This window comes from Delphinus delphis, chromosome 5 (genome assembly GCF_949987515.2).
Source record: "Delphinus delphis chromosome 5, mDelDel1.2, whole genome shotgun sequence".
Taxonomy (NCBI): domain Eukaryota; kingdom Metazoa; phylum Chordata; class Mammalia; order Artiodactyla; family Delphinidae; genus Delphinus; species Delphinus delphis.
In genome coordinates this window covers 13,438,669-13,459,317 of record NC_082687.1, presented here as the reverse complement: position 1 = coordinate 13,459,317, position 20,649 = coordinate 13,438,669, and the positions used below count along the sequence as shown (strand labels likewise).

The window sequence follows — 20,649 nt, the reverse complement described above, 5'->3', positions numbered from 1 at the left end:
AAAAAAAACTTCCAACAAACAAAAGCCCAGGACCAGATGGCTTCACAGGTGAATTCTATCAAAGGTTTAGAGAAGAGCTAACACCTATCCTTCTAAAACTCTTCCAAAAAATTGCAGGGGAAGGAACTCCCAAACTCATTCTATGAGACCACCATCACCCTGATATGAAAACCAGACAACAATACTACAAAAAAAGAGAATTACAGACCAATATCACTGATGAATACAGATGTAAAGATCCTCAACAAAATACTAGCAAACAGAATCCAACAACACTTTAAAAGGACCATACACCATGATCAAGTGGGGTTTATCCCATGGATGTAAGGATTCTTCAATATACACAAATCAATCAATGTGATACACCATATTAACAAATTGAAGAAGAAAAACCATATGATCATCTCAATAGATGCAGGAAAATCTGTTGACAAAATTCAACACCCATTTATGGTAAAAACTCTCCAGAAAGTGGGCATAGAGGGAACCTGCCTCAACATAACAAAGGTCATATATGACAAACCCACAGCAAACATCATTCTCAATGGTGAAAAACTGAAAGCATTATCTCTAAGAGCAGGAACAAGACTAGGATGTCCACTCTCACCACTATTATTCAACACAGTTTTGGAAGTCCTAGCCACGGCAATCAGAGAAGGAAAAGAAATAAAAGGAATACAAATTGGAAAAGAAGAAGTAAAACTGTCTCTGTTTGCAGATGACATGATACTATACATGGAGAATCCTAAAGATGCCACCAGAAAACTAGTAGAGCTAATCAATGAATTTGGTAAAGTTGCAGGATACAAAATTAATGCACAGAAATCTCCTGCACTCCTATACACTAACAATGAAAGATCAGAAAGAGAAATTAAGGAAACAATCCCACTCACCACGGCAACAAAAAGAATAAAATACCTAGGAATAAACCTACCTAAGGAGGTAAAAGACCTGTACTCAGGAAACTATAAGACACTGATGAAAGAAATCCAAGATGGTATAAACAGATGGAGAGATATACCATGTTCTTTGATTAGAAGAATCAATATTGTGAAAACGACTCTACTACGCAAAGCAATCTACAGATTCAATACAATCCCTCTCAAATTACCAGTGGCATGTTTTTACAGAACTAGAAGTAAAAAAAAAACACTTCTAGCCAGATAGCCAGACTGAACTTCACTGTCACCTGGTACAGTCATCAACCCTCAGTAAGGAGGATTGGCTCCAGGACCCCCTGCGGATACCAAAATTCAGGGATGCTTGAGTCCCTTATATAAAATGGCATAGTATTTGCATATAACCTATGTACATCCTCCATATACTTTATTTTTTATTATTTTTTTTTTTTTGCAGTACGCGGGCCTCTCCCATTGCGGAGCACAGGCTCCGGACACGCAGTCTCAGCAGCCATGGCTCACGGGCCCAGCCGCTCCGCGGCATGCGGGATCTTCCCGGACCGGGGCACAAACCCGTGTCCCCTGCATCAGCAGGCGGACTCTCAATCACTGTGCCACCAGGGAAGCCCCTCCATATACTTTAAATCATCTCTATAATACTTAGAATAGTCACCTCTATAATAATCATCTACTTATAATATCTAATGTAAATGCTATGTAAATAGTTGTAAATACAATGTAAATGCCATGTAAATAGCTGCTAGCATAGAAAATTCAAATCTAGCTTTTTGGAACTTCCTGGAATTTTCCGAATATTTTCGGTTCAGTTGAATCCACAGATGCGGAATCTGCAGATATGGAACCCCCAGATATATGGGCTGACTGTACACTAAATACTACACTAAACCATATTCTACTGGTCACAGTAAGCTTCTTTAACTTCTTATGTGCCTGACTTGCTATCAAAAGTGAAATATACCTAAAAATTAGTAAGCAGAAATCAAATATTTTAAATGTATACTTACCATAAAAAATGATCGTTTGATTAATAACTTTTCATTGATTTTAAGGAGGTTCATAGAAGACTACACTAAAATAAAATTTTACAAATCCATGAAACCACAGGCCAAATTTTCTTAACTTTTTTGTTTCGTTACATTTCATCTATTCCAGGCCATTTTTTAAAACCACTTTAATATGAAAAACTAGAAGTCACGGTTCTTTTCCTCCAAATTTAAACTTAAAAAAGGAAAACTATATACATGGAGAAGTCAAAAAGGCAAATTCCAAAAAAAGAAGTGTCTCTCAAATAACGCATGCTACTTTTAATGCTTTAAGAATAGTTAAACACAAAAAGAAAGTAAATAGTCAGTAAGGTTACAGAGTGCATCTCCAGGCTAGACTACATGCCAAAATTCACTAACTCATATTAACTTAAATTGCCTTTTACTGGATCAAGAACCTTTAAAACTATTCCCTAAATTCCAAGATACAGCAAGTAGGGCTGGCTCTACTTAGAGCAGCTCTAGTCAAAGCCACCCAAGATATGCCAAAGGCAATATGGCCAGAAAAGCTTGAATAACTGCCAACAGCTTTTCTATCCAGGTCTCTGAAACTCGAAACCTCCTTTCTACCACCCACCCCTCATCCTACCTCCATCCAACAAATACCTAATAATATCATGCACAAACTTTTGAAGAGATAGGGAACTGGCAAAAGGATATGTGTTGATGCCTGGACTAAATACCTAAAATCATTTGGTATCTACCTCTCACTAAATTTTAGCAACCATTATACCCATAATAACAGCAAAAATAGTTTATATTAATATTTATATTGCATGCACTCTTTGCCAGGTATGCCAAGTACTTAAAAAATATGAACTCAATCAATATAAGTACACTACTAATTAATCTCATTTTACAAATGAGAAAGGAGAGACCCAGAGAAGCTTTGTAATTTGGTCAAGGTCACACAGCAAGAAAGTGTAAGTACTGGGATTTGAACACACAATGACTGGCTCCAGAGTCCATACTCTTACACACTATGATATCCTGCCTCTCTATCCCTATACTTGTTATATCTCTTCTAAACTATCAATATAAAAACTCAAAATATTTAAGTATGAGACACACAGTAAAACAAGATACAACCAAAAAAAAGAGATGATAAAAGTCTTTATATATTGATGATGGAAGAAGATCCAAGATGAACTGTTACATGAAGAATGTTGGTAAAGTGTCTGCTTTTAAGGATACTCAGGAAAATGTCCACAGTTTTCTGAGTAGCTGGATTTCAGGTTTGGTGAGGTGTTTTGTTTTGGTTTCAGCTTTTTTTGTCATTGTTTCCTATGCATTTTCAACTAGAATGTGTATGTGTGTGTGTGTGTATATATATATATAATTTTTATAATCGAAAGTAAAAATTTTTTCCTCTTGAAAATTAGATTGTAATAAATTACTACTTACAAAAAAGATGACAATGACAAAGAACAACCTTTAATTAAAATATAACAATTCTTCAAAACAATTCTACAGACTATATTTTTAGGCAGAAAGAAGTGGGAAGAGGTTTGAGTTACCTAAAAAACAAAGTAACACTCTTATCCACCTACACTAAAATGTTCAAAATATCAGAATTACAAATAACATCCAATCAGAAATAACATGTGCCACAAAACTATAGAGGAAACAAGGGGAATGATTCTAGACCATCAGAACTGAAATACGACACTGGCTTCCTCACACATGTGTAAGCTTTGTATGCACGTTGCACCAATATATGAAGAATCAAGCTTCAGAGTGTTAATCAGTTAACACTAAATTGTCAAGTGCATTCATACGTCATACTCATGAGATATGTAGGCATATTTACAACATTTTTTAGTTTAGATATGATGCAAATTTAAGAGTTACTATTTAATAGTTTAAAAGACCTGGGAGTATAGACATATATATATTTATATATTATATATAAATACAATATTTGTGATATATACATGTGTTTGAAGAGAAAACAGAACTGAATTGCCTTAGAGTTACTGAACTGGGAGATGGTTTGCCAATTCTGACAAACTTTCCACTGTCTTTAAATATAGAGGCTATTCCCTGGTAAATCTGTTCAATTTCATTAAGAAATCATGTTACCATAACTATACCAATCCCTGAAGTTAAATTTTAGTTCCCACAATTTCAAGTAAAAGTTAGTAATTTGCTGTCTGCTCATTCCTGTCTAAATGTTATTACTATATCTCTGGCACTTCAAGAAAAAATAAATCTTTCTTTTAGAATGTATATTTGTAACACATAAGAAATAGCAAAGGCTTATAAGCTGGTCATTTTCTATTGATCAAATAAAAGTCATATCAATTCGTGTAGTCCTGTAGTGGTAAATATATTTAAACTGTTGTGCAACAGATCTCCAGAACTTTTTCATGTTGTAAAACTGAAACTCTATACCCATTAAACAACTCCCCATCTCCCTCTCCCCCTAGGCCCTTTAACCACCATTCTACTTTTCTGCTATTGTTTTTAATTTTTATTTTCCTCTTTAAAGAAAAACTATGACTTTGTTGAGGTTAAAATAAAATTAACATCAATGCAAATAATAATCACCATTTCTGGCGAAGGCCGAATTTGACCGTGAAACTCAAGTCTATTGCATTTGCCAAAATGTGAATTATCAAAACCAGACAAGCACAAGACCTAATTATTTAAACAGCCTGCTAAATCAACTTCCAAATGTTGCTGAGGAAAACACTTGCTTCACAAAGTCACTGAAAAATCAGTCTTAAATTGTTACCAACTCTAGAAAAACAAATTACCTTGATTACGTTTGGAGCTTTACAGTTAGATTAGAAAGTAGCTCTCCATTAGAATAAATCTGTCCTTTACACAGCAATCTCCTTTGATGAGAAAATTTCTGTTTATAACACGTCTTGTCCCTGCTTCAGGCAAATTCAAAGGGCGGGGCTTCACTGACGGAAAAGGTAATACAACTGATTACGAAATTTTTCACTGGGATAACAGATAATTGTCCAGCAATAATAAAACTTAAAGCTTAAAAAAAGATGAAGGCTAACGGTGATAATAAAATAAACACTTTGGGAAAACTGCCCTTCCCCAAGAAAATATTTAGCTATTTTTATTTTAAATTTCAACAGAACACAGTCTTGTGACTGTAACAGAAGTGAAGACAACTGGACAATAATTACCAGTCCACCTGAGAAGCTAGTTGACTTCAAAAGGTCATTCCTGCCAGGTGTAAATGAAATGTTTTAATGATCATTCATTGTAATGAGACCAAAGCTTCCCAGGAAATGTTTCTGGAAGTAAAACTTAAAAGGCAATTTCAAATATTATTTGACCAATCCCTAAATAGACTGAATCATTTTACATACTAATATGCCTTTAATAATCTGCCTGTTACTTTAGTAATTACCCAACAGATACCAAAATTTCTCGATCTCCATTATAAAACTGAAAAATAAGGGTAAAACCAAAATCTTGGAGAAAAGACAAAAATCATTTTTTGTTTCACCTTATCTTTCCAACTAAATATTCTTGGAAGGGTGACAGCAATGAAATTAGTGAGCACTCACCACTCCACAAAAGTTACCATCACTGAACTATATATTAAATCTGACACCACTTCTCATTTCTAGTTACTCTTCCTACAGATAAACAACAGTACTAAGGATACAAATACCAATATTTACAACCTTTTAAGCCTCAAATACATTAACAATTAGTATCAATCCTGAATAAAATAACACTGCAGTCAGCAGACTTCTCAGACTTCAGAGAAATATTTTCTGTGTACCACAGTACTGTTTTCCAAAAACAAACCAAAAAAACCCCCCAAAAAACCCAAACCTATCAATTTGTTGACAAGGTCTTATTTTAAACTAGCGGCAAAATGCTTCTGTCCTATCAACTAACCTGCTGTAGATTTTAATACAATTAATCTTAGGAAATAACTACCTTCAACGTTCTAAAATCATCTTCTACCACTTTCCCCCTTAGTCTACTCCAGCCACTCAAGTCTTGCTGTTCCTGAAACATGCAAAGCAAATGTTCATCTCATGGTCTTTACCCTTTGCCCAAAATACTCTCCCCACCGCCCCACTTCATCCAAGTCTCTGTTCAATGTCACCTTATCTATGAGGCCTTATTTGCTCACCTTCTATAAATCAGTAACTCACATTCAACTACCACTCCCTTTCCCCATACTCCTTTGCTTTGCCCCAAACTATTTATCACCAACTATTTTTATTTATTTATTGTCACTTCTTCACTTCCCTAAAGTGTAAGTCTGGGAAGGCAGACTTTGTTTTATTCACACCACTGTATCCCCAGGGCCTAGGACAGTGCCTGGCATATAACAACATTCAGTAAATATCTGTGGAGTAAGTATAAATAAGTCAACGAAGAAACAGCAATGATTTATTTATACTGATTTGTATGGCTAAAGTTCAGAGTAGTTAAATTTTATATTTCATAAAATTCATAAGGCTTGCAAATAGTATGACCACATACAGAGATCTGCTAACTTTGTCTATAGGTGGCTACACTGCCTATAGACGGTCAAGCACCCATCCCAGGTCCAGCTGGCTATGGCCAGAAAAGCAAGAGGGCAAGGTAAGGATCAGAGACCAATACACAAAGGCTGATGCACCAAAACTGGAAAGAAATGGTACAAATGGCAGACACACTGCTAAGTTTGCCTAGTCTACATTCCACTTATATATTCTCTCTTATAATCAAATCTATCCTTCACTGGAGGAGAAAATTGTTCCCTAGAGCGACTGTCTCTCACCAGCAATACAGCTTACCATGCCTCTTTAGAAGAATTAAAAAAACAAAAAACTATAGTGAATGGCAATCACTAAGGGAAGAATGTCGAATTGGAGGTTATTACCGGTGCAAACTCTCCTTTCAGATCTTTTTGAGAGTTTATGCCAGATCATGACAGATGGAAGAAGGAAATGGGCTATTCATTCAACAAATATTTATTATATACCTTCTAAAAAGATGTTACATGAAATAATTCAAACTGCAGTGTGTGTATGTTGTGTATGTGTGTGCGTGTGCATGTGTATGTCTGTGTGTGTACTGAGAAGGATGCTTCTAGAGAATTTTCTATAAAAACTTATGAAAAAGAAAACCAGAATTAATTTGGAAGATGACACTATCTAAGAAGTGAGGGATCTAGAAATATATAGTGTCAAAACTGCTTCAACTAGATATTACTAGTAAATAGTTATTACTATAAGATAACCTCTGTTCTTATGAGGTAAACTTCACTGAGTTCTTACTATGTGCCAGGCACTTTACAGGTGTTTATTTATTCAATGCAACAAACCTATGATGTAAATATTTTTCCCCCATTTGACAGTTAAGGACCTGGGGCACAGTCGAGTAATTTGTCCAGATATATATAGCTGGTAAATTACAGAGCCAGGATTCACACGCAGACATTGTGCTCCAGAGCTTGCACTGGTAACAACTACACTAAACAGCATGTAGAATATTGTCCACTAAAAATATAATCTTAAAATGGTATATTGGGAGAAAAACTAAACCTCCAAGGACTGTGGTAAAAAAAATTAATAAAAAATACAATACTACTATATTAGCTTTGGTAATAAAACACAGTCATGGACGTTTGACCATTCATCATGATATAATCACAACTGCCTGCAGTGTTTTTCTTTAGGCTGGAAATTAATTACTATTAGATTACTTTAAATCTTAAGATAAAGTTGTTCAGAAAACTTTATCTAGACTGACAGTTCTTTTACACTAGTATTATTATTTTGTCATACTTAATGTAACACAGATATTCCTAAGTTGGCTGTAAAGTGTTATTTTGCAAATATACCCCAAAACTCATAGGAAACTCATTCATTCCCTGAATTTATAAAAAGTTGACCTTAAATATGAAGTATGCAGTTACATCATTTGCTAAAGCATTATGACTTATTATTACAGACCTAGAGCTACATGATATTGACAACACTTTTACCCATTAACAATGTATTTAAGGCATGAAAATCTGAATTTACTGAAGTGTCAACTGTCAGTCTTTTCTTATGAGATGTTAATCCTGTTCCAGTGACCTCTCTGAAAGGTTCAGAAATGAAAAACATTAAATCTCATAAACTCCCTCCACTTGAAATAATAAAGGGGCCACAAAACATAACTTTTGGCATGGGGCACATTAACCAACAGGCTAAAACATTCTTTTTAAAAATAAACACTATTAAAATATTTTCCAGCTCAACATATCTGACCTAGAATAAACACCCTAACACTCACTTTATCTCTGAGGCAGACTCTTGAAAAAGTGTTACCAGCATAATTTGTATACAACTCCTGAAGGTGTATGCAACATTTCCTTATTAAAGTAGAAAAGGTCATAACATCACAAGTAACTGAAAACAGAAGCCATCTGGGAAACAAGCCGCTTCTTACAGTGATAATAAAACTTAAAAGAACACAAAAGAGAAAAACTGTAATCAGTGTGCAAATAACAATGAGAAAATAATAATGTATGTGTTACAACTTATAATTAACTTTTCCAAACAAACATATTAAAATGAGTATCTTACTTCCAAGTAGCCACCTTGGAAGGTTATATGGTTAGTCCTTTGCTCAAAATATTTTTGGAATTCTTCCCCTGAAATTTCTATCAAAACCAATTTAAAAACACACCAGCTTGCAGATATGCTAAAATCACAGTAATGGTAACCCACTCTTCCTAGCTCAGCTCTGATCCAGAGGCATCAGAATCCTTCTCAAACCCCCAGTTGTCCCACCATCACCCCCAGTGACATCTCCTCACTCCCTTAAGCCTCCTTATCTCTTATTCTGACACTTGGCTTCCCTCCCATCCCCCATCTCATTCCACTTGCCTCCTCGCTCCCTGCACTCCTGCCACTCCTTTTCTCCTCCTTGAACACGCCAAGCTCTTTCTTGCCTCCAGGCCTCTTGATGCCTGCAGTGCTGTTCTCCTTCCTCTTCCCATGACTGGCTTCTTATCCTTAAGTCAATGTTGCTTCCTCAGTCAGAAGGGCCTGTCCTGACGGCCCAACTTAAGGTAAAACCCTTCCCCCATATACCCTTCCCCCAATTATTCCCTGGCACATCACCTTATTAAATTACATTGCTTATTTATCTATACACTTGTGAGTTAACAGCCCCTCTTACTGGAATATAAGGTTCATAACAATAATGACTTAGTTTTGTGTACTTTCAGTGCCTAGACCAGGACTGAGCACACAGTAGGTGCTCAATAGTGATACTGAATAAATGGCTCCATGCCCAGATGTAGGAATAGTAAATTCTGTCCACCGCTGCTACTTCTATCTCCTCTATGGATTCCATAGACACTAGTCGAGAAGTTCCCTACCATCCTAACTAGGCTGTATGATCAAAGCTCATATTACTGTGGTTTTTGACCAAGTCTCATTACATATATGTCCTCTCCTACTTCCAAGCTCCTTCTTATATTCCACATCATGTTCCATGTACCTGTTTGTCAGAAAACAGAGAACCACCCTCTCTATCCAAGCCTAATACACAGTAAGAGCCTAACGAATATATGTTAACTAACACCTTCTCTTAGGGCTCTGGCATGAGTCATTCAGGAGAAGGGCAGCATCAGAAGACAATACCAAGAGGACGTACTCTGCTGTACCAAGAATTTACCCATCTCTCCTAAAAGATAATAAATAATAATAATAAAATCTCCAAGGACTAAGCTTGAACACACCTCACTTACGTGTTTCTTGAATTCCTTCCCATGAAGTCCCTTTATCTTTCATGCAAACAGCACACACATACACAAACACCTGCCCCTCTCAGGCTCTCCTAACTTCCATATATGTCCAGACAAGCCTGAGTTTGCATGTCTACAAAGCACAGGGCAGTTTTAATTTCCTTTCACTTTTTAAACAAAAGACACACACATTGTAAAAACTGCAAATAGTATAATAGTATACAGAGAAAACAGTAAAAATTCTATCAAGCCCAGTGCCCAGGGCAGTTCTAAATCCTGCACTGTCTGGTCACAAAAATCAGTTTCCTTACTTAGTAACTATACTTCTGCATTGGTCTTAATGTATGAAGTGTTAGGTTCAGTTCTGGGAGTCACACATAAAGAGACATTTAAAAACTGAACTACTTTTAAAGGCAAATGCTCAGGGGTGTGAAGAGAGGCAACCGTCAAGAAAGAAACACTTGAAGAAATGGCTTCCAACAGAAGATCCACAAGACTTAAAAGGAAATACAAGTCAGTCACCTACTGGAAAGGCTGTAATGTGTGCGAGGGCTATCCTTTGTTGTGCATGACACTAAAGGATAGAAAGAGAACTACTGGGTCAAATACAGAGAAAACAAACTCGGGCTGACACACAGGAAGACTCCGTACCTAGGGAGGCAGAGGGCTATTACATTAAGTAACATAGGGGGCGTTTCCTAGAAACCAACCCTGACTAGGATTAAAAACAAAGAAAACCAAAATGTCTCATCAGTTAACTATAACTATTAATCATTTTCATTAACGAAACAATTCTAGAAGAAACGACTATAACTGCAACCCAGCTTCCCATTTGTCCCCATCATCATTACAATCATCAGTCAACAGTTATTGAACATGTACGGGGAATTTTAGTACTATCTTGAGTAAATAAGACCCAGAGCTGTAGCGGTTTTTTTCCTGGTGAGAGAGGTTCATGATTTAACAAAGTATATGACCTATTTGTATGTTCTTAAACTGTACCACCGTGAAACATAATATGAAGACCAAAAATGTGGCCTTAAAAAGACTATATGCAGTTCCTTTTAACATAAATTTTACCACTTTATCTTAACAATGAGGTATGAAACAAAACCAACTATACTTGTTATATACTTGGTTATATACTGGTTAAATTTACTAAAGATTCCTCCAGACGTCTTTGGTAAATTTAACATTCATTATTAAATTTTATAGTCTTAAAATATTGTAAGTAATGTGCCAACTTCAAAGTGTTCTAAAGATACTTTCAGCATCATAAATAGAACTGAAGCCTGATATCATATATTATTAACACTGACATTTATTTCCGAAAAGGATTTGACCTATGTTGACTGAACCCTGAAAAAAGTGAAAAGACCAGTAGTCGGAGAAAAGCAGATCTGTCACATTATTTAGTCAGTGGCAGTTCCACTGCAATTTAGCCTTAATCTTTTTGATGAAGTGATCTAAATAACAAAAGATCCATACTAAAAATATTTTTAAGAAATAAAAGCTACATAATGTTCCCAAACATTAGCGTACAAAATGGGATTCGATGGTACACAAGAAACATCCATAAGCCATGTGAGAATCCCTAAACATCCTGAATTCAAAGTCTGGGCCTAGAAGGTACATTTTAAAAATCTCTTATGATGCTAATGATTAGTTTAGAAACTAGTCATAGTTTTAAAAGTAATCTCAGTTACTCCCATTTACACAAGTCTTTGATTCTCTCTTTAAGAAACACATACAAACTTGGTTGTCAGTAGTAAAAACTGTCACCTATTCCCAGAAAACAGAGTATACTGGTTTAAAAGCATTACAGTATTACTACTCAGTTTGTCTGGTATCACATCCTAAGCCTAACCAATTACTAGCTGTGTAACTTTGAGCATCTTATGTAACTGCTCTGTCTCTCTGTTTCTTCATCTGCAAATCAGAGGTTTTAAATCATACTTCCTCAGAGGGTCACTATGAGAATTAAATAATCGAACATGTGCAAAGTATCTACATCAGGGCCTAGACAATAACAGGGGCTCAATAAATGTCAGTGTATTGTCATTATTATTATTTAATATAGGAAAGAAAGTGGAGACCCAAGTGAGTTGGAGCCGTCAAACATTTCAAAGAGCACCTAGTATATGAATGTGCCCTGATGGATGGGTAGGGCTAAAGGTACTGTGCATGAAGAATAGAGAGACCAAGGACTTAAGGGTTCAAAACAGGCATTTTGGACTGTAAACTCAGTTCTGCCAAGTGGGTCTGACGGGATTAATATATTAAATGCAGGATTTTAGAATTCCTGCCTCGGCAAGGTGCCACCCTGAAGATGAGGAAACAGCCTAGGAGGGAACAAGCCATTGATGAAGTTTGGAAACACCTCTGTCTGCTAAGCTATCAAAGTGTCACTCTGAGAATTAGATACGAACTAGAATCTTCCAGAATGAATAAAGGTACATATAAACAGAAATGCCTAGTATAAAAAGATCAAAAGAACCAATCATAGAATATTTGGAAGTCAGTAGCATGGAGATTCTTCAAGAGAATGTCCAAAGTCATGAAAATTACATGTATAACAATGCTTGTATTTATTTACAAACTTCTTTCTCCAGATGATCCCTAAGGGTTGCTAGTTAAGGAACAAAGCATTTGCTTTCTAAAGGATATCTGTCCTCCAGTATGTTTTCTCAAGAAGAAAACACTTTCAGAACATATCTACAATCTCCTCTGGCTAGCATTATACAACCTTACTAAATTTTTAAGTTTCACCATCTCTAAAAGCTAATATCTCAGAAATCATTTGAGAAATACTGGTCTAATACTGTAACTGGATTCTCAATGGAACCAAATCACAACACTCAAGCCCCTAAGGAATCAACCGTAAATGGGATTCGGTTGTTAATGTCATTAAAAAACAAAACAAAACACTTCCTCTTTTGGTAAATCAAAATTTACCCAAGATAATTACAATGAAGAACAGTGGTCATTGTTAAATCACTTTTTGAATCCTAGGAAAAAGTGTTTAACAAGTCACAGAATTCAAATAACAAATGGTGCAACTTATTATCTAGTTCCAAACACTTCTCATCATATTAAAAATTTTACAGCATAGTAAAGGGAAATTCCTCCTTCCCTCAACTTTAAGCACATAAACAAACAGCCCTGGCATTCTGACTCTTCTTGTCACCAAGGTTACCAACACTTACACTCTCTGCTGCTTACACCCAGGTAAAATGAAGAAATATATCGTGCCACAAGTTAGGATGCCTTCACATGCCTGACTCACTATGCTATGAAACACTGGAAACCGTTGTGACTTGTTATGCTCCACTGGCTAATAACAGTTGATATGAAAACAGTGAGGTTCCTAAGGGTGAATTTTACTATGTCCAGGGACCAGGCCAAATACCTCATTATGGTCAGTCTCTTTGTCACATCCGTAAGGGGAGCTAGAGAAGAGTAGGATTTAAAATTCCACAATATATCAGGCTGCTGGAGAAACTCCAAAGGCAACAACCTGAAATCTATTAAATGTGATTTGCTTAATTTTTCAGAAAGTTTATGACAGGGCACTATGCCAAAAACTATTCCACAAAAAACAAAAAAACCTTTCACCATGTAATTGGAAGTAATATGTTAACAGAGGGAGGAAATCCGTTTGGAAATAGGAAACAAATGATAGAGGATAATTATTAACCAAAGCTCTAAATGAAAAAATTCAAATAAATAGCATCCCCCCAGAAGTTAAAAAATCATTTAAAGAAGGTCAGCACATCTTTATTTTGTACATTCTCATGCAAAATGGAAAAAAAAAAGAGAGCCACTTAAAAACATACAGAATCCTCTGTAGAATACCTGTGATTAAGCCCTGTAAAAAAGGAGAAAGATGGAAATAGGCCCATCTGATTGGAAAAGATGAAAGTCTGTCCAAACTTGTGCTAGCACAGGTATGAGGAAACTGGCTTTCTCATTGTGGGTAGGAGTGTCTCTATAGAGATATTTGGCAATATCAATCAAAATTACAATTGCATACAACTCTTTGACTCAGCAATTCCATTTCTAGGAATCTATCTCACAGGTATGCTCATATATATGCCATATACAGATAGATATAGTTATTGATGCAAAAATTACACTACAGTGTTACTAAAAGGAAAAGATTAGAAACAACCTAACAACCTAATTGTCCATCAATAGGAACTGGTTAAATAAATTATGATAAATCCAAATACAATGCAGCTGTACAAGAATGAGGATATATTTACTGACTTGGGGTTAAGTGAAAAAAGCAAAATGCCAAAAAAAAAGCAGATTTTTAAGGATACTATTTGTGTTGGAAAGGGGGATGATGAGGATATATATGTATTTTCACACATCTGTATAGATTATCCCTGAGAGTATACACAGGAAACTGCTAACACTGGTTGCTTCCAGGCAGAGGAAATGAATGACGGGACAACAGGAGGCTCTTTCCTCTAAACGCTATTGAGTCATTTGGCTTTCAACGCATATGAATATCTTACCTAAAGAAAAGCATAAATTAACCAAACTTTAGAAGGGGGAAAAGGGTGAAGGGTGAAGATTTCTTGAGTACCAAATCTGACCCAGTAAATAACTGTTCCCACTGTGACCTTTTTAAAACTGCCTCTTTCTTTTTCTCTTTCAATCTAACTTGTTCTTTCCCTCCCATCAAGTCCCCGGTTCATTTTACTCTCCTCCATTTAGGCTGGACAAGGACATCTGCTGCAACTGCTTAGCCCTGCCGGGTGGACTAAATGCCAATGAGGTTGATGAACTTTGTTCCAGTAATTATCATACAAAATGGGTAACAAACTCAGCTGTAACAGAAATCTGAGTATTTACAGAAGGATAGATAACTCCACTTATGCAACAAGAAAGAAATGATAATAAGGTGATAGAAGATGGGGAAGTGAAGATTTGAGAGATTCCATTTTAATACTATAAAAAATTCTTCCAAGCCTGACTTTAAACATTCATTCAATACTGTCTGTTCTGTCCATACCTAAATATTTTATTACCTTTAAAAAAAAGAGTATCTATGCTATAAAAGTGATTTTCCCACTCTGTAATTTGAAAAACAAACCTGAATTCCCAGCAGGGCTATACAGTGGCTCTGCACCCAGAATACCTAAATTAGGGGTCACCACACCATGGTCACTGCTCATTACTTTCTTAATGTTTTCTTTTCATTCCCAATATTATATCACTTATTTGCAAATCCATACATATATTAACATTTCACATGTGAGGATCTTGTTTTGTCAAGTTTTATATCGTATACTCAATATTTCTACATTTCAAAAATTCAAACAAAGGCCTAGAGTCTCACCTCCTAAAGCTGGAACATAATTATCTCTTATAAGACGCCAAAGAGGGGCTTCCCTGTTGGTGCTGTGGTTAAGAATCCGCCTGCCAATGCAGAAGACACGGGTTCGAGCCCTGGTCCAGGAAGATCCCACATCCAGCAGAGCAACTAAGCCCGTAAGCCAAAACTACTGAGCCTGTGCTCTAGAGCCTGCAAGCCACAACTGCTGAGCCTGAGTGCCACAACTACTGAGCCTGCACACCTACAGCCCATACTCTGCAATAAGAGAAGACACCGCAATGAGAAACCCGTGCACCGCAAGGAAGAGTAGCCCCCGCTCGCCGCAACTAGAGAAAAGCCCCGCGCAGCAACAAAAACCCAACGCAGCCAAAAATAAAATAAATAAATTAAAAATAATAATAATAAGATGCCAAAGAAACAACCCCTTTTTATCTGGAGCAATGTTTGCTCCTAGATTAACTAGCTCATATCGTATTTCTCCTCCATGCAGTTGTAACTGGGGGAAAAGGCCATGACCAGTCTTGCAGTGCATGGGAACCTGGGTAAGAACTACTGCAAACAGGATATTTCAGACAAAGAGTAACTGTATATTCAGATTAACTATATATTCACACTGCAGCCTAACCAACAATCATCACAAGCTCTTTGCATTGAAAGTTCTCAAAAATGACTGAAAACAAGTCTATAGGCTTTGGTTATTCTGAGTTTAAGTAAGCAAATATTAGACCTAACTCATGAGTAGCTGAATAGCTTGTATGAAAATCTCCCTTACTTAGGTCTAAAGTGCTATTCTTACTTCACCCAATCTCTACAATATTGTTTCTTCCATCAGATACAAAAATCCTGCATACCAGTAAAATTCCTTTTAACCAATAACTTTCCAAAATGCCCAATATTCATTAAAAACTAAAAAAAAAAAAAAAAAAAGCCTTTTTTTCCTCAAACTATTAACTTACAATAAAACATACTGATAAAGATTTTCATTTCTTTACAAATAACAAACCAGAAAAAAACCTTCAGAATTATCTTGAGATTCTTGACCCTTGGGACCACAAATGACAGAAAACTGCCACGTGGGAAAAGACAGGTCTCTGAGCCCCCCACAAAAGGTGATTAATATTTTAAAAGCAGAGGGTGAACATACATGTGAAATGCACATTATGCAGTTAAACAAGCTAAATTATCAACTTTCTCACTTGGCATAATAACAGGGTAGTTGGAAGGGAATGTAAAAGAAAATACTCAACAGCTTAAAATTAACAATGGGCCCATTTATTCAAGGGAGGATGGTTCTCCCATTTCAGCTTGAGGACTGAAAGTCTCTTTCTGCCCACCTCTAGGAGGGAAACTCTGCAGCTGGCCTGTCTGGAGAATCACTCAGCTATATTCACAGCTTCACTCAGACTCAAGCAATGGCAAGAAGTCTTCGTCTTCACTTTGAACTGAAAACCAACACAGAGAAATACTGACTTTGAGGTGTTCAGATTTCATTCTTCAAGGACCAGTTCAATTAATTTCTCCTGTAGGAAGCCAACCCTCTACCCCTAAACAGATATGAAAGGTCTGTGCCCACTGAAACTGAGAAACACTTATCTGTATCTCTGTCATTCCATCAAATATTGTCTTGTGACAGGTCTTATGACATTGTCTAGTACTGTGTTTATTTTTCTCCCCAACCTTTGTACTCCCCAATGCTTTGTCTCTTCTTCAATGGCTTCTAGGAAGTATCCTTTTAATTACTGAATGAATGAATTCACAGCAAAGTGTTTTCACGGCTCTTTCTCTGTTCTATTAATACTCCTAAACGGGACTCCATACTCCAGGAAATGGTACATTTCTTCTGCTTTTCAAATCCAACTAAAATCTTGTCTGACCTGGTAACACATGATCCGCCCCTAACTGTTGAGAATCAAAATCTCTATTATTTGGGTATTAAAATGTCTGACCTGATTTTATCTGCTAAAGAAACACCATAGATGTGTTTATAGAGAATTGGGAGATCAACTTCAGGAAATCCAAATACTGACAGCTAAGGGAAAAATTCTAATGTCATACATCAGAAAATAACACAAGGAGAGTATTTCAATTTTAGGATGCTGTACTTAAAATGTTACTCACAAATACACTATCTTTCTTGTAATTCCATCATGAGGGTCAGCAACTTGCCAAAATACGGCCTTGAATTGTGCAACAAGTCTCCTATTTCTTCTTATAAAATATATTGGCAAAGACCAACAAACCCACACTGCTACAATAAAACCCATCCTCACATACCATGGCTTCAAGGCAATTCCATAAATACAGGGTCATAAAAAGACAGCCTGCAAACTCCAGTAGCCAACACACCACTTTAAGGATAGGAAATTGAAGACAATGACATGGGATCAGGCAATTACAGCAATTTGACGATCTTTTCAAAAAGTCTGCAACAATCACCAATCTTATCTTAGAAACCCACCTACTAAAAAAGTATGCAAAACTCATACAGAAGAGACAGGGAACAAAATCTGAGAGTAATGTTAAAATTTTACAGTTTGTATGCTTTACGAAGCAAGTCATAATCCATATATTCCTATGCTGGTAACGAAATCTCAAGAAAACAGAATGTTCAAGTCCCAGCCAATGGCTTATTTATCTCAAATACATTTGATATCACAGAGTTCCAATATTATAAGGAAACGTAAAGAGCCCTTTGGAGTTCATCATAATAATACACGACCGGAGGAAATACTGTATACGTTTGAACTATATATAGATGCAGGTTCCTAGCAAAGCACAAACCTGTAAGTTTATTTTTCTTTATCAATTCCAACAGACTGTAAGTAAAAAAATACATAACTGCTATGTTCCCTAAAATTATGGGGGATTTGATGTTTCAAGTCTCTAAATTTTTTCTTTTTAATTTCATATTATTGTAAAAGATAACAACTGAGAGAATACCATGCCAGACCTTGTTAAGAATTCCACATACATTATTAAAGTAAGAGAATCACTAAATTACATATTTTAAGGCATGCTTTCAGGTTTTAATTGCTTCTTGATACTACTAATTAAATAATCTGGTGTCCACTGAAATATATCCCAATAATTTTACATAATTAAGGCAGAATAAATATAACCAGAGAACTAATTAAGATGAGGTATAACATTAATAATCTTACTACCACAATATGGATTAGTTATTAGGCACCCATCTTTATTAGGCAATGTTTCTAGGCCTGTTTAAACTGAACCACACAAGGGGTTAAAAATAACTACAATGAAAGGCCAACAGCCTAGCTGCACAGTTGCACCAACATTCCCTCTCCTCGCCAATCCAGAATGAATTGCATGCCCCACTGCACAAGGCCCAAAAAGGTCACAGGAGATGGCAGAGACTTTTGTAAGAGAACAGAAATAACTCAGCAGCTTTGTTACCGTAGTCTCTTTTAATCAGTGTGTTCAAAATCCTTTAATTAACACTCTGTCTACACAAGGAAAGCATTTCTTCTGTGCCAGGAGAGGGCACATATGTATGTACACAGTGTTCTGTTGTATCAGCATCACAACATGGAACTCAGATTGTCTGCCAGGAAACTGAAGCACAGAAAACTTTTTTAAAGGTATGGTACCACAACATTTACATACTCCATTTGCACTTCTACAATCAAACAACGAAGTGTGTTGCATGAGGTGTTAATTTGTTTCTACACTTTTTTTGCAGCAAAAAATGGAAGCATTTAAACCATAATTTTCTTTAGTCCATTATCATAAACTAGGATATTCAAAATTAATGTAAAATAATGTAAACAGAATGCAAAAACAGACAATATTCAAATATTCTTCCTTTCTTCATGATGGCTCTTCAGTAGGAGGCAAAAAGATACTGCCCCCCTCAAACGGGAATAAATCACAAGACACATTTTCACACAGATGCTTTACATTTAAAATTTCATCCAACCAGGCAAAGTCTTAAAACTTTCAGGCTGGATTACATACATGTGTTTCCTTGTAAAATCTGAGTAACTGGAATCAAGATGGAATTTGATAAAGATAACTATTTTAAAAATCCAGAGCCAAGAAACAAGGAAAACTTCATTAGTAAACTGGGATTTGAAGTATTTTAATAGAGATACGTAATTGTTACAAACTTATTTTTAATCTTTCAAAATCGAGTTGGATATACATACTGTAAGAAGCAGTGTGTGTGTGTGTGTGTGTGTGTGTGTGTGTGTGTGTGTGTATATATATACACATATATAATTAAATAATAAGTACCTATATAATTAAACCAAAAGATAACTCTCTAAATATCTAACTAGAGAAGCAATCTACCTAAATTTATGATAAAGCTTATTGGGGAGGAAGCAGAGCATTAACTGCTTGAAAGCCAGTTCTTCCACACCAGCCATGGGAGCTCACAGCACAGTTCTTTACAATGAGAATAAAACCACTACTTCACAGGTTGGTGTGAGAATTAACTGAGATGAAGTAAAGAACTTGGCAAAAGCCCAAAACTTTGCTGGTAATGCTGTTGGGGGAATAGATTTTTTTATGTATTACACAAAAGTGCAAACTGGCATAACCTATCAAAATTATACATATATAATTATGTATATATGATATCCACTGAAGCATTACTTGTAATAGCAATACTGGCAACAGTATAAATGCCCTTCAATAGGGGATTACTTAAATAAATTTTACTTCCCTACAAAAGAATCCTATACATCTGTTATTAAAAAAAAAAAGAAAAAGAAAAATAGTAACAGGGAAAGCTCTCTAAGGTAAATTGTTAAGAAAAAAAGCAATGTGTGGAACAGTGTGTATTAAGATGCTACCATGTAAGTAAAAGGTGAATAGATATTCATATTTATTTGAATATACAAAAAACCCTATGAAATGTTATACAAGTAATTAACAGCAATAATTATCTACTGGAGATGAAAGTGAAACAATGCCTGACACCCAGTCAAACCTCAATAAATGAAAGCTATAATTACTCCCTTCATCAGTGTCATTATCATCATGAAAACATGTCATTAAAATATATACGCAGAATACATTCAAACTAAATCCATGAGGTAAACAGCCAAATCTTAAGCATTCAAAGGCTGACTATCTGGTTGGCCATCCAAGCCCTTCGTTTTCTCTTCATAGGTAAGTAGCTTTTGGCCATTTTACTGTAGACTAACCCCTCACCAGAGAGCGAGCTGAGGAAATAACACCAAAAACAGTCCTTTTATTCAATATTGATCAACAGTTTCTAATAAACAGCTTTTGGAGCTCAAAGGGACCGTGAAAATCCCAGTGTAAACTTCTATTACATATGAAGAAACTAAGGTCCAGAGAACTCCCCAAATTAGCCACTGTTCAAAGACTTGGAGTCTGTCCCCCCAGTTAAATGCTTTCAATTTTATTATTAAGATGGGGGAAAATAAGCTTAATTGAAATCAATTATCCTTGCTAAATTCCCTGCTAAAAGCCCATCCTTTACTATACATAACTAAGTTTGCTGAGATCATATTCCATAAGCAATTCTATTAAGTAGAGCGCAGGTCATCCAGAGAATTTGACAACTCGGCCGTGATGTTTCTAGGACTATGCATTGAATGAACATCCACAATAAAATCTGTAAAGTTT

At 35.9% G+C, this 20,649-nt stretch overlaps 1 protein-coding gene across 5 annotated transcripts in view; it reads right to left on the bottom strand.

The window, feature by feature from the left end:
* Window positions 1-20,649, bottom strand: part of PDLIM5 (PDZ and LIM domain 5) — a 214,722-nt gene that overhangs the window by 190,725 nt on the left and 3,348 nt on the right. The window contains exon 1 of one of the 5 annotated variants that reach the window (XM_060011996.1): window positions 4,723-20,645. The exons of the other annotated variants lie outside the window; for them this stretch is intronic. The gene's annotated coding sequence lies outside the window, so the exon portion shown is untranslated. Of the gene's footprint in view, window positions 1-4,722; window positions 20,646-20,649 lie in introns of those variants that run through there. 5 annotated transcript variants of the gene reach the window in all.